Source organism: Malaclemys terrapin, chromosome 1 (assembly GCF_027887155.1).
Source record: "Malaclemys terrapin pileata isolate rMalTer1 chromosome 1, rMalTer1.hap1, whole genome shotgun sequence".
Classification (NCBI taxonomy): Eukaryota; Metazoa; Chordata; order Testudines; family Emydidae; genus Malaclemys; species Malaclemys terrapin.
The window spans coordinates 300,211,111-300,223,988 of NC_071505.1; the positions used below are offsets into that span (position 1 = coordinate 300,211,111).

The following is a 12,878-nucleotide window of genomic DNA, read 5'->3' on the forward strand; positions in this document are numbered from 1 at the left end:
TGTTTTGAATAACATGCGCCTTAGTTAGGATGCAGTGTCAGTAACCCAAATTATGACTGGTACTAACGGAGAATTTGTTTATCCAATTTGTAGTTACTGTGTAACTTAATTTCTTTACCAATTTGTTTTTTCCTTGCCTTCATGTTGTTTGCTGCCATTAATTTGTTGATATTTACCTGGGTGTTGGTTAAACAGTTTAGCAAGGTTATGCACATTGTATATGTTGTACAGCAATACTACAATACAGCAATAATACAACAGTACAACAATAATACAGTAGTACAGCAATAATACAGTTGTTTTTACACCATAACCAAGTTGAAATTAAATCACGGTTTATCCTGGTCCAGCTAGTGGTTTTTAGCTGTTTGTTAACTTAATTGTCCATATATGGTAGATAGAGGTGTATTTGACCAGTCTCTTAGGCTGGGTCTACACTACCCATCTGAATCGGCGGGTAGAAATCGACCTCTCGGGGATCGATTTATCGCGTCCCGTCGGGACGCGACAATCGATCCCCGAATTGACGCTCTTACTCCACCAGCGGAGGTGGGAGTAAGTGCCGTCGACGGGAAGCCGCAGAGGTCGATTTTGCCGCCGTCCCTACAGCGGGGTAAGTTGGCTGCGATACGTCGAATTCAGCTACGCTATTCGCGTAGCTGAATTTGCGTATCTTAAATCGACCCTCCCCTCCCCCGTAGTGTAGATGTAGCCTTATTTATAAAGCACTTAATTTTTCTTTTCTTGATGCTTGGGGGTTTCTTCCCTGTATACTGATATTTTCTGGTGTCTTCAGGGTGTGATATTTTCTGGTGTTTTTAGTCTGTGAGATACAACTTAAACAACTTTTGTTAGTTAACATAGTAAAGTTTTTTGTTTCTTTTCCTTTTTTGTTTTTGTTTTCAGTAACCCAAACTTAATACACAGTTTAACTTAGTTTGTTTACAATGTAATAAGGACAATATAATAGGGACCAAGTCTTTTATAACACAAGCTATATTTTGCAATTGTTGTATAGACATTAATTTTCACTTGAGGTGCATTACTAATATTTTATACTAAATAAAATTCTTAACTGCTAAAATAGATGCTCACAATTTTCCATGAGAAGGTATATTGCTTTCCCTTGCAGAGTACTCTGTTTTAGCAAAAGAGTTAACAGAGTTTTTACCAGCTTTTTAGAGTTAATTTGCTTGTGATACCAATTTCACTCTTGTTAACTGTTTAGAAGCACAAACTTTAACAACTACTGCTTCCCATTAACATAACATAACAAAAGAAAAGCATATAAAATTAAACCAACTATAAAATTAAACCAAAATAAATTTTAAATACAGGTCCATACAAATACTTTAAGGGTATTAAACTTTCATGATGCCTTGTTGTGTTTGGGAGCCAAAGGTGGAAACCTGTTGAAATTATTTGGTTAGCTATATACATAAGTTGTTATTTTTAAATATTTTTGCTATCACATTCTTATAACTATATTTAAAAGTGCAAATAAATTTATAAAAAGCCCAAACAAGAAATTGACATTTTGTTAATATTATCTTTATCTTAATGTTGAGGTTTCCCCTTACATTTTTTCTTGAATAACAAATAAAAAAACCTTAAAAAACAAAACAAAACTGTGATTGATAAAAGAGAATTCTTTTTGTTTGCAATTGCATTATTTGTTGAGGCAGAAATATATGTATATGTAACTGAAACCTTTTTGAACTTTGCACAAAACATTGGTGCTAATAATACTATGATTATACCCCAACCATGATCTTAAAATAGTGTGGTACCACTATACATATATTTTTAAAAGGGTATAAAATTGACTTTTGTTGCAACAAAATAAAAATAATGAAAAATAGTCACGTGACACACACAACATACAACACAGGACAACACACATGACGTACAGGACAAACTTACAATTAAAAACAAATGGTGCCAGAATTCTATTCATAATTATACAAAATAAGGCAAACAAAAATAAAAAATAAAAAGGGTTAAACATTTGAATAAACAAGTTACTACCTAATTTAAAACTTTTAACATAAATTGATAAAAATATATATTAATATTTGCCAACTGTAGCGTATTAATTTGGTAACAAGGAATTTTGTATTACTTTATATTTAACATTATTTTAAAACTCTGCTATATGGAAATAAGAAAAGTCCATGTTTTAAATATTAGTGAGTGGTTAGGATTAGAAGCAGAGTGTGTATTTCTGTTGCTTGGCACCCATATCTTCAAGAAAGTTAGGAATAATTCCAGCTGTTGCATTCCTAAAGGGTTAAAATAATTAATTTACTGGATTTATTTAAAGTAAAGCTTTTACCTTGTTTTCTTTTTGTTTCTTGTTTTGTTCTATTTTCGATTGCTTTATCTTTTGGAGGTTTCTGTAAAAACTATAACTTTTAACTTCTAAAACAAAGAGAGAGAGACGATGTGAGGAGAGGCAGGGGAAAGGGGGGGGTGAAGAGCAACCTAGGAAGGTAGGGAGACCTGAGCTAAGAGTGATTAACTCTATCAAGGTATTTGAAAGTACTGGCCGCAGCAGTGAGTTTAGCAAATTGAGAAAACATATAAAGGACAAAACTTAACCGGTATATAAAAATATTTGAAAAAGAAGGTTCTATTTTTAGATATGAGCGCGGAGTGTGGTTCCATGGGTCAAAGCGGTTGGGAACCTGCACAGTTGGGAACCGCGCCCCTGGTTTTTAGCCTGGCTCTGAGAGGAGAGTGGGGGTAGTTACATGCTCTTGTAAAACCTGAATTTGTTCCCCCAGTGTTCATTGCTTTTGTGTGCATGCCAAATGGATTGCAGGAGTGCCCTTTTTTACTGCAGTTAACTGTTTTGGGGCAGCTCCATGTGTTAATGTATTAATTCTAGGTGTTAACCCGCTTAATTTTGGCTGCGTGCATGTGTTCCCTCTGTGTGCTGCCCAGGCTCTGCAGATCGCTGGCACAGCAGACCCCGAGAGAACCCCCAATGACCACAGACTCCGATAAGGTATGAAGGCACCCAGCCAGGTTTATTGTCAAAGAGAAACATAGTCTCTAACTCCCCAGATTAGATATCTACAGTTCTGCTAGTACATATGTGCTCCCTGGCAATGGACTGGCTCACTCAGTGGCGGGACTTTCCACTGCCCCTAGGCCAGACAAAGACACCGCCCCAGGGATGTGTTCTTGTACACAGATACAAACAAGTTAGACAATACTCCTAACGTATTGAGGTACAACCCCTCTACGCAGGAAGGTGCCGCCTCTCACCTGGTACATGTTGGTTCGAATAAAACAACTCTATCCATCATATTACCCTTCTGCCCCCATCCTTGTTATCTGTGTGGAATGTGCAAGTATGCGAATGTTCTGATATCTGGTGTCTCTTTTTGCAGCATCAGCCCTTTCCTTGCCAGCTTCTGTGAGCAGGACCCGCCTCTGGCTCACAGCTTAACTTTGCTTTATGTTAGCAAAGTCTTGACCATTGTTTTAGTTCAGGCCTCAGGCCTCATACTGGGCCTCTGATATAAAGGTCTATGTTTCAGGGCCTCATCTTACTACAGCTGTATATGAACATTCTGGCTTGGACTCCCGGGTTTGAGACCTACCCCCGCTCGTGGGGGTCTCAGAGCCTGAGCTCCAGTCTGAGCCCAAACATCTACACTGCAACTTTATAGCCGTGCAGCCCAAGACCTGTGAACCTGAGTCTGCTGACCTGGATCAGCCACAGCTGTGCTGTGGGTCTTTTATTGCAGTATAGACATGCCTGAATCCCAGTGACATTGATGCAACCTGGCAGTGGTGTAAAAATCCACCCTGGTGGACCACTGTTTGCAGGATCAGAGTCTATATTTACATTCCCGAGTTGTATATACTGAAAATCCTCAAATCTCTTCATGCAAGCAATATTTGAGAGTGCAAGTTGGTTAATTCATTAAGCATTCATAAGTCTTGGTTGCATATATAAACCCTAGCTTTTAGAAACACAAAAAAACTGGTTATTCAAAACTGCACATATAGAAAGACATGAAAAGGCAGGCATTGAATTTTGAGAACAAATTTAGGAGCCCCATTGAGGCCGCTCTGAAAATTTAGCCCAAAAGTTAACTTAGATTAAAAGAGGAAAAAATGAGCTTACACATGCCTACTATTAATTGCCGCCCCATACACATACACATTAAGCCATGGGTCCCCAATGCCCTGAGATGGTATAGAGGGGCTTCCACATAGAGGGAGGGGAGAATATTACTGCTTAGGATCATGTCCCACCCTTCCTCTGGAAAACTGGGCTCCTTTCTGTTCTTTTCCTGCCTTTTGAACAGAATAGTTGAGCACATGATCTAATTTAACACGAGTTATGATATGATAGTCCTGTGCTTTCTTTAAATCATTCTGCCAAAAGGCCATGCAAACCAGACAGCTGGAAAACCTGAAGAAAAAAAAAAATAGAGGAATATTCTGAAAGAATGCCAGAGCTCAATGAATAGCTGAGACATCTGGGAACAAACATTGTAAACTCATATTATAATAGATTTTAAAAACAACGTATCATTCTGTAATGCCAACAGACCGCGGTCGTCAGGATCGAACCTAGAATCTCTGGAGATTAGTGCATGAGTCTCTACTGCATGAGCTAAAAGCCAACTGGCTGCTAACTAAAGCTGTAGAGCAAACTCATTAATCTCTCTCTCTAAGTGGTCTCGGTGCCACTAGATGGGACAGAACACCACACCCAGGAGGTGTGTGGGTTACAATTCTGCCAGGTACAATGAACTTCTGTAAGGATCATTGCACTTTAACACGCAAACATCACCAGCTAAAAGGAGAAAAATCAACCTCAATTCCTCCAAAAGCCAAGGGGGTAGAAGTTATTTGTAGCACACCCAGAGGTTTAACAGACCTGGACACCAGTGAATTGAGGGAGTGGAGGAAGAAAAGGGAAGCGAGGTCTAAAGATAGTGATCCCTTACAAAGAACATCCTACCAGTAGTTTCTTCTCATTTGTATTGAGGAGCACTCCAGCTGGGGAATTGTCAGGGATCTCAGCTACAGCAGCATGACACAGGGAGAGAGGCAGCCAAGTCCTGAGCCATTAAGGGTATGTCTACACAGCAATAAAACACCAGACAGCTGACTCGGCCTTCTGGGGCTCAGGTTGCATGGTAATAAAACTGCATGTACATGTCCAGCTTCGAGCTTGGGCTAGATCCTGGGCTCTGGGACCCTGCAACAGGGGCAAATCTGAGAGCCCAGATTCCAGAGTGAGTCCAAATGGCTACACTGCAAGTTTATAGCCCCCCAGTCCAAGCCTTGTGAGCTCAAGTCAGCTGACATGGGACAGCCTCAGATGTTTTATTGCAGTGTAGACATACTCTTAGGGCTTTGTTATGGAGTGAGGACGGTTGCTTAATTGTTTATGACTGCAGGTATGTTTAGATGCTAAGTTTCTGGACCCCACTATTCGGAACCACTTTGATGGCAACAGCCTTCCACCAAGGCTCACTGTTTTGACCAAGTTTGGATTCAGTGAAAAAACAGAGTCTTGATTCTCATTGGTTGCTGAATATTAGTTTTCTTATTTGGATTTCTACAATTATAAAAAGGACTTCTATCCAGAACTAGGTGCCTGGTCAAGTTAAAAAAATAAAACCAAACAGCAGTTTTACCCCAGGTTCAGCCCACAGAACTAAACCTCCTGAGAACATAACACACAAAAGTCCTCTCCTTCGAAGAACCTGACAATCCTGGGGCAACCACAGAGGGAGCCAAGTCAGGCAGTGCCGTGACCTGTAAGAGGATGTGAAATGTTTCCAAACCGTTTTCAAATAATGTTGTTTAGTAAAGTCCTTCCATATGTATAATAAAAGTACTCCCCTAACACCTACAAATCCTGCTCCATGGTCTCTATTCATTCACTAAAAAGGACCTTTTCATAGGTATGCAACTTTAAAGGCTTTGGTTTGGAGCCCTAGTCTGCATTTAAGCACAGAAATGGCAATACAATACACTGAGTGGAGGAGAGAGCATTAATAATATGGAAGGCCTGATGTGGGTTGGCTAGAGCAATTTACCCCACGCAAAAAGGTCTATGGTTGCCTGGCAGGTAACAATAGAACTAATGGAATTAACCTGTTACGAATTTCAGAAATTAGACTAATAAAGAGCAGAAATGCTAATCTCTATTCTGTGCAACAATTTAGCCTCCAAAATAAAGGTAGAAAATCTCTGCACTGCAATTAGAGATAAGTACTGTATTTCATAGTATTTTGCATTTTGTATTATTTTGCATAATAGTAATAGAACTATCTGTATATTTTCAATTGTATGGAAACAGCAAACACCTGAGGAAAACTTCCTCCTTTATGCCTTACCAATGAAAAGGTAAAATGCATTTATACTGAATTGGTTAGTGAGATTATTTTAAATAAGTGTTGCAAATTCCTTTTTAATGCATTTTATTATGTAGTAAATCTCCATCTTAGGGAGAATTTCACATTATATCCCTTTTAAATTTCATCTCTCCTATAAGAAATGTCTTTATTAATACAAAGGGAAAGGATGATCCTGACATTAAAGCACAGGAATGGAAATTGGACCTGTGTTCTATTCTTGGCTATGTGACGGACTTCTCGCCTGAAATTAGGCAAGTCATTGGTTAACTTTTCAAACCCTCAGTTTCCCTCATCTGTCATATAAAGATAATGGACCATCTCCTCAGTGGGTGTAAACTGATGCTACTTCATTGATTCCCTTGGTAGAGCTCTGGTGTTTTACATCTGCTGAAGATATACTCCATTAATTCTTACCTGCCTTCCACTGCTGTTGGGAGGCTGAATTAATTAATATTAAGTGCTTTGGTATTCTCAGATTCTCCACAAATGCAAACTTTCATTAAACTCTGTTTTCTGCCTGTTTATGAGTCCAGGAAATAAAACCAGTGATACATCCAGTGTTAGTTACACATACTTCATGTACCAGAAAAAATAAGCAGCTTGGATGGTATTTCAAATACATAAAATCCGATAAGACCAGGAGTATCAGAAGTGATCAGCAGCTAACATATTAATGTGTTTTGAGGAGATTTTAGTATGAGGAGTGGAACTTGAGAAGGAGGGTCAGGTTTCAAGAGGTTCCTGATTTATTGTAACATCATGGGTTTAGGAATGCAGGCCCAGCCAGGCTGCTATATCACAAACTGTATTGCCTCAGCATATAACACTGGCCTCTCAGTGTCTTCCCTGTAACTCTGCTTGTGTGCCATATCAATTACTACTAATGATAAAGTTGGCACCTAGACATATGCTAGAAATATCTCAGCTTCATTTAGATGTGTAAAGACAAAAAGGGCCACATCCTGCTGATCTTAATCACAGGAGCAATTACATGAACTTCAGTAAAAATTCCCATAGGAATAAAACCAGCAGGATTTTATCCTGAAAATTAACTTCATTGCACATGGTAATCACTAGCAAGATGCACAGGGGATTGCTAAGAGGTTATGATATGGAAAATGCCAAAATATTTTAAAGCACATCTCTACTGGCTTATAAAACTCCCCACACAATTCAGTTCATCCCTGGAAATAGGTAATCTCACTTTGACGCACGTGCAAATATAAGGGAATACTGATCATTAAAGGTCTCTTTGAAAGTGATAAAGTAAATACCTTTCATATGTGCAAAATAAAATTCTCCCTCTTTTAAGATAAAATATGGGAACATGCACAAAAAAAAGATCCTATTCCCCTCCTGCAAGTAAAGAATAACTACTTCTGAAGGCAATGGCCTTCTTTACACTAAGAATTTGAAGCAATATCCCTACCTTTGGTCTAGTACCAGTTCAGCACCCCTCCCGCCATGCTAGAAAAGACTGAAGCACAAATGTACAATGTATGCAGACATTTTTACCACTGTATCACCTGGACCTGCTTTGGTATGGTGATGCCCTGATGTCCATTCTAAGCTAGCACTTCTACTCCAGTCCAGTGGTGTGATTTTCCCTCCATGCTTCATCCCAGACTGTCTTTGCACTGATATACCTCTCCCAAATGTAATTTACATAGTTAGGAAGTAATGGGTTGAATTCAGCCAGGAGGTAAGCAGGCGCCACTTGATTGGCCTCAGAGTAATTACACTTGCTTATGCCATGGCTGAATTTGGACCAATATACCTTGACCTCATCAGTCCAATTAGCATATTCAGGGAAGGATGAGGCAGAGGTCCACTGCTGTGTTTCTGCACTGCCTGCTGCTTCATACAACTTCCTAGGGGCCCTATTCTTTGCATAATAAGACTCCCACTGGCTACCTCTCCACTGAGAATTTTAGCAGTTCCCTCACCAATGGTCAAGCACAAATGCATAATGCTAGCCATGATGGAAGTGTCAGAGTAAAGCCACACAGGGATTTTTATCATTGTGTCAACTAGATCTAGGTTTGGTCAACATGTGATGTTGCATGAAATCACCGACATCTCCCTTGTCTGTGCTAGCATCCTAGGGGCTGGAGCATGTGCAAACTGCAACCATTAACAATGCTGCTTGTTGATGTTGCAATCCCCTCCTTCCTCTATTTTCAATGTGACAACCTGCAGTTGTATAGCTCATTGCCACAGGCTGGCCTCCTGCACTGGGAGTCCCCATAGGATTTGATAGAGCCCTGAGATGAAAGCAGGATAAGTGACTATCAGGGCACAACCTCTGCCAGCACCATACTGAACACTGGGCAGAAAGACAAGGGAGGAAGGGGGGCCCTAAGCATAGCCAGGAGCCCTCTGTTTCTGTGGCATAGTGCCTGCCAGTGAGCATGCATCCCTAGATTTGTTGGTTTAGCCTATTTGCCATCACCATCCTGTGCACACCACTGGACTGGAGTGTGTCTGGGACTGTCACCTCCTTGCTGATGGGGGCCATCAGGAGCTGTGTCTGCACAGCTGAGTTAGGTTGGAGTCGTGACCAGACCAGCTCTTAAGTCATGGTTCTGAATTGGGAGTAACAGGACGTGTCCTAATTCCACCGACATCTGCCTCTCCCTTTGCCTGGTCAGTCCAGGGAGCTTTCTGCGCAGGTGGAGATGGGGGGATGGAGGGGAGGAGGGCAAAATGCTCCACCTACATTTACAAGTGTGACTCTATCAGGTTATTGGAGATCAAGTGCCTGATGCATCCGAAAAGACGTGGTGGTGGTGGTGGGGGGGAGGTCAGCACTGAACTATGCCCCTATTGCCAAGACACTGGGGTTTAGTTTATTATAGGCAATGCATTGCACCATCTGTAAAGTGCCCACATGCAACTCCAGTGTTAGCACTGGAAGGGACTTTCAGAAAGTTGCATCTCCAGGGAGCTGCAGTCTGCAAGGAGAACGGGTCGAAGTGAGTTTAAGTGTTTTCAGCTAGTTATTGGTGAAGCTAAACACAACTGATTTTTGTATAAATACCAGTTAACTCCAGTCTTTGACATAACGCTCCTGATTAATTGCTTCTGCAGCATGGTTGTGCCCAGGCACTGCTTTATGTCATTATGCTGTTTGAATACTTCCAAGAAGTGTTGGCTGGCTAGTTGGTCTTTCCCTTTAAGACTTAGCAATGTTAGAACACACATGGTTGTGAGCTTTGAAAAAACAAACAAAACTGGTTTCTAAATGGATGAGCTGAAGCAGAATGAAACACCAAGACTTCATGTAGGGTTTGTGATGCTAATTCTAGGTCTGCTCAAAAAAAGGAAAGGAAATATTGTATATATTTAATGTAAGGGCAGGCTTTTTAATCATTTGTTTACCATGGAAGTGTGGCAATTTCCTCATCTTAATCTCTGCACTAGCGACAGTAGAAGTTCTTTCTACGTTGAGCAGCAGTTCAGAATCAACTGGGATATGATTTTAAGCAGGCAAGCTAGGATGATGGTTGAGTCTGAGGACACAAGATAAGTTAAGCAAGGAAATCCTGAATTACCATGTAACCGACACTCGTCTGCCTGCGTTCCTTTCAGCGTATACAATATACAGCCGTGCACACTCCTCGGGACCTCGCTCATGCCCAAACCCAGATTTAAGCACGTGGACTTCTTCCTTCTGCACAGTGTCTCATTCCTAACGTTTTAACTTGGTGCTATAGCTCCTGTCCTCATTTTGATTAAAGTTGTAGGGAAACGGTGACTAATCCCTTTCCCCCTAGTCTACGAGCTCTGGATTTCTCTGGTATCTGAGTTTCGCGGGGAAAGTGACAGTTCTTGCATTAAAAGAGAGCAGCCCCGCTTTCCGCAGAAGTTTATCACACGCACTTCCATTGAAATGGTAACGGGTCAAGGAGGTCCACAGCGGGATAATGCTACACAGCAGGAAGGCAGATAGAAAGCTACCGCTAAGAGAGAAACTAGTCCAAGCTAACTGCAGAGGTTTATTGCTGATCAAAAGAAAGCAGCAGCTGAAACAATCTTACACTTCTACAAGGTGAGATGTTACTGCAGCTGGGGATGATTGACTCCCCTTTACGCTGTAATGTTTAGCAGGAACGAATACCTAACATGACTGAGTGCAAATATCGTAGAGTTTGAAACTACTGCACCGATCATTGTTTTTCGAGGGGAGTAGGCAATCAAACGATTATTTGCGGTGTGTTTTCATTGTGCATTTCAGGGGGTTGTCAATTACAGCTGTCACACAAGGGTTTCTTTTGAGTCTGTCCTTTATTTTTTAACCAGTCCTTTTCGCTCTTGTTGGCGCACGGCTGCAAGGTGTAAGCACATTGATTGTTGGTTGTTCACGCCTGACTTCACCCTAGGGACACACGTGCTCTTGGACGTTTTATAGAAAATCAAAAATAAAAAAATCAGCCTAAAACATTTTCAAAAGGAAGGAAAAGGTCACGTCAAACTGGCGAGGAATTTCTCTAGGAGGAGGGTGGCTGAGGCTACCAGCAAAGAGGCCACCTGCACCCTGTGTTCCATTGGAACGGAGCCTGCAGAAAGCTGGTTTTGCTCCTCTGTGGGGACTATCCCCTGATGATCCTGCAGGCGGCGCTTTTAGGTATTTACTGTGCCTCCCCACCAGACCAAAAGAAAAAAGTCCCTAGGAGAAGCGGCTCAGCCACACACCAGGGAGGGAAAGACAGACAGAACTGATCGTGCGGAGAAGCTGACAGAACAAACCAGCGCGCAAGACAATCCAAGGCTTAGATGCGAGGTATCTCTTCTGTGCAAGAGGTGCCTTAATACCGGAGAGCGGATCTCCTGGGCAGGAAAGCATCAACTTCAGCTTATTTGTGTTCTTTTCCCTCTGATGTTCATGCCTCGCAGTTTCTCTTCCAACAGGAAACATTTCATGGAGAGGGATTGTTACTTTTTGCAGTCGGCATGGGATACTCAGGAAGAGGAATGAGACGCCACAATAAACAGCCAGGGAGGAATTTGCCACTCATCTGTTGCACTAAAGCGAAGCTACAGGCGCTGTCTCCTTGGCTGGAAGTGTTGAAGACCACCTGAATTGAGGGAGAGTGTCTGAAAGATGAAGAGAATAACATAGACATGGGGAAAAGTGGATGAGGTGGGCGACTGGAAAAAAAAATCCTAAACGGATTTAATTTATAAATGGAATTGAAATGTGCCCTGATAACAGTTGAAGTAAAAACGCTGGATAGCAACGCATGCATATAAACCAAGTAAGTTCTCACCCATTTTGGAATATTTTCTTCTTGACGCTTTGGTTTTATTGTTGTTCCTCTTAAGAGACGCCACCAATTACTGGAATTAACCAACTTTTGCCCACGGTGACTACAGGGGTTTTGTATCCTTTTGGACCTAGCATTAAGTAACATTTAGATTTTTCCCCTTTACATAATAAACGTGGATTTTTTTTTTTATCGCAATCAGTTTAATTGTTGACATTGTAGACAGTGCCATCGTTTGGGTTATTGCAAGCGAAGTCTGACACCTGCAGGACAACTGAGTATATGAAAAAAAACTGAAGGGAAATAGTTTTGTGACGCCGACTAGATGGCTCAGAAGTAGCGAGTAGACAATAGAATTGGGTGGGTGTGTTTGCGATTCTTGTAATGTAAACCAAAGGATTTATGCAAAAGGCTAATTCTTTGAGACGGTGCTTTCAGGGAGGCGAGTGAAGCTGTTTAACTGGACAGAAGACTGGTTGTAGAGTTAGCGTGAGTTTGCCTTTAAAGTATAGCGGAGAGCAGCTAAGTGACCGTGACCCACAGCTGTTCAGGTGAGGGCTCAGACTGTATCAGGAATCACCTTTGTCTCATTTTAGATTTTGAATTTTACACCCATATATTATTATTTGGCTACAGAGGTACATAAAAGACAGCGCTTTCAGAAAAAAGAATTGGTCCTCCCCTCCCTCCAGGTATAGTGTTTGATTATGACAACTATCATGCTATAGCAAAATATTTTTTCATGGGTTACCAGCCTTGTAATTGCTAACACTCAACCGCTTGGAAGGCAGCTGTACAGCCATTGATAGGACATTTTTCTTTTGTTAGGAATACTGAACTTTCTGAAACTATGATGTAATAAAACTGCAGCACTTGAATAACAGTGTATTTTCATGTAGGAAAGGATAAGTGATAAGCGTTCTAATAATAATTTATCAGCTAAAAGCATGGGGATCTCACAATGGAGTTTTATTAGGATGTAATTTACCAGACAGTAGCAACTCTGCGGGCTGTTTCTTTATCCTGCTATCAACTTGCTATCAGGAAGAGTTACTTATTTAAAATAGTGTTTCTTTCCCCTGATCTGTCTCTGAAGCTTTGACATATCAGCTTTCCTATGTGTCCTGTCATTGTGAAGTTAAACATTGTTTCAATTCTGAAAATCAAAGTGGATGGGGAACAGCTACACACTAAGTGCAGCAAATTTCATGTACAT

General features: G+C 41.0%; 1 protein-coding gene across 1 annotated transcript in view; it reads left to right on the forward strand.

Moving 5' to 3' along the window:
* Positions 1-11,172: 11,172 nt before the first annotated feature.
* The window catches only part of TRPC4 (transient receptor potential cation channel subfamily C member 4), a 207,582-nt gene continuing 205,876 nt past the window's right edge, over positions 11,173-12,878 (forward strand). The window contains exon 1 of the mRNA XM_054015240.1: positions 11,173-11,653. The gene's annotated coding sequence lies outside the window, so the exon portion shown is untranslated. The remainder of the gene's footprint in view (positions 11,654-12,878) is intronic.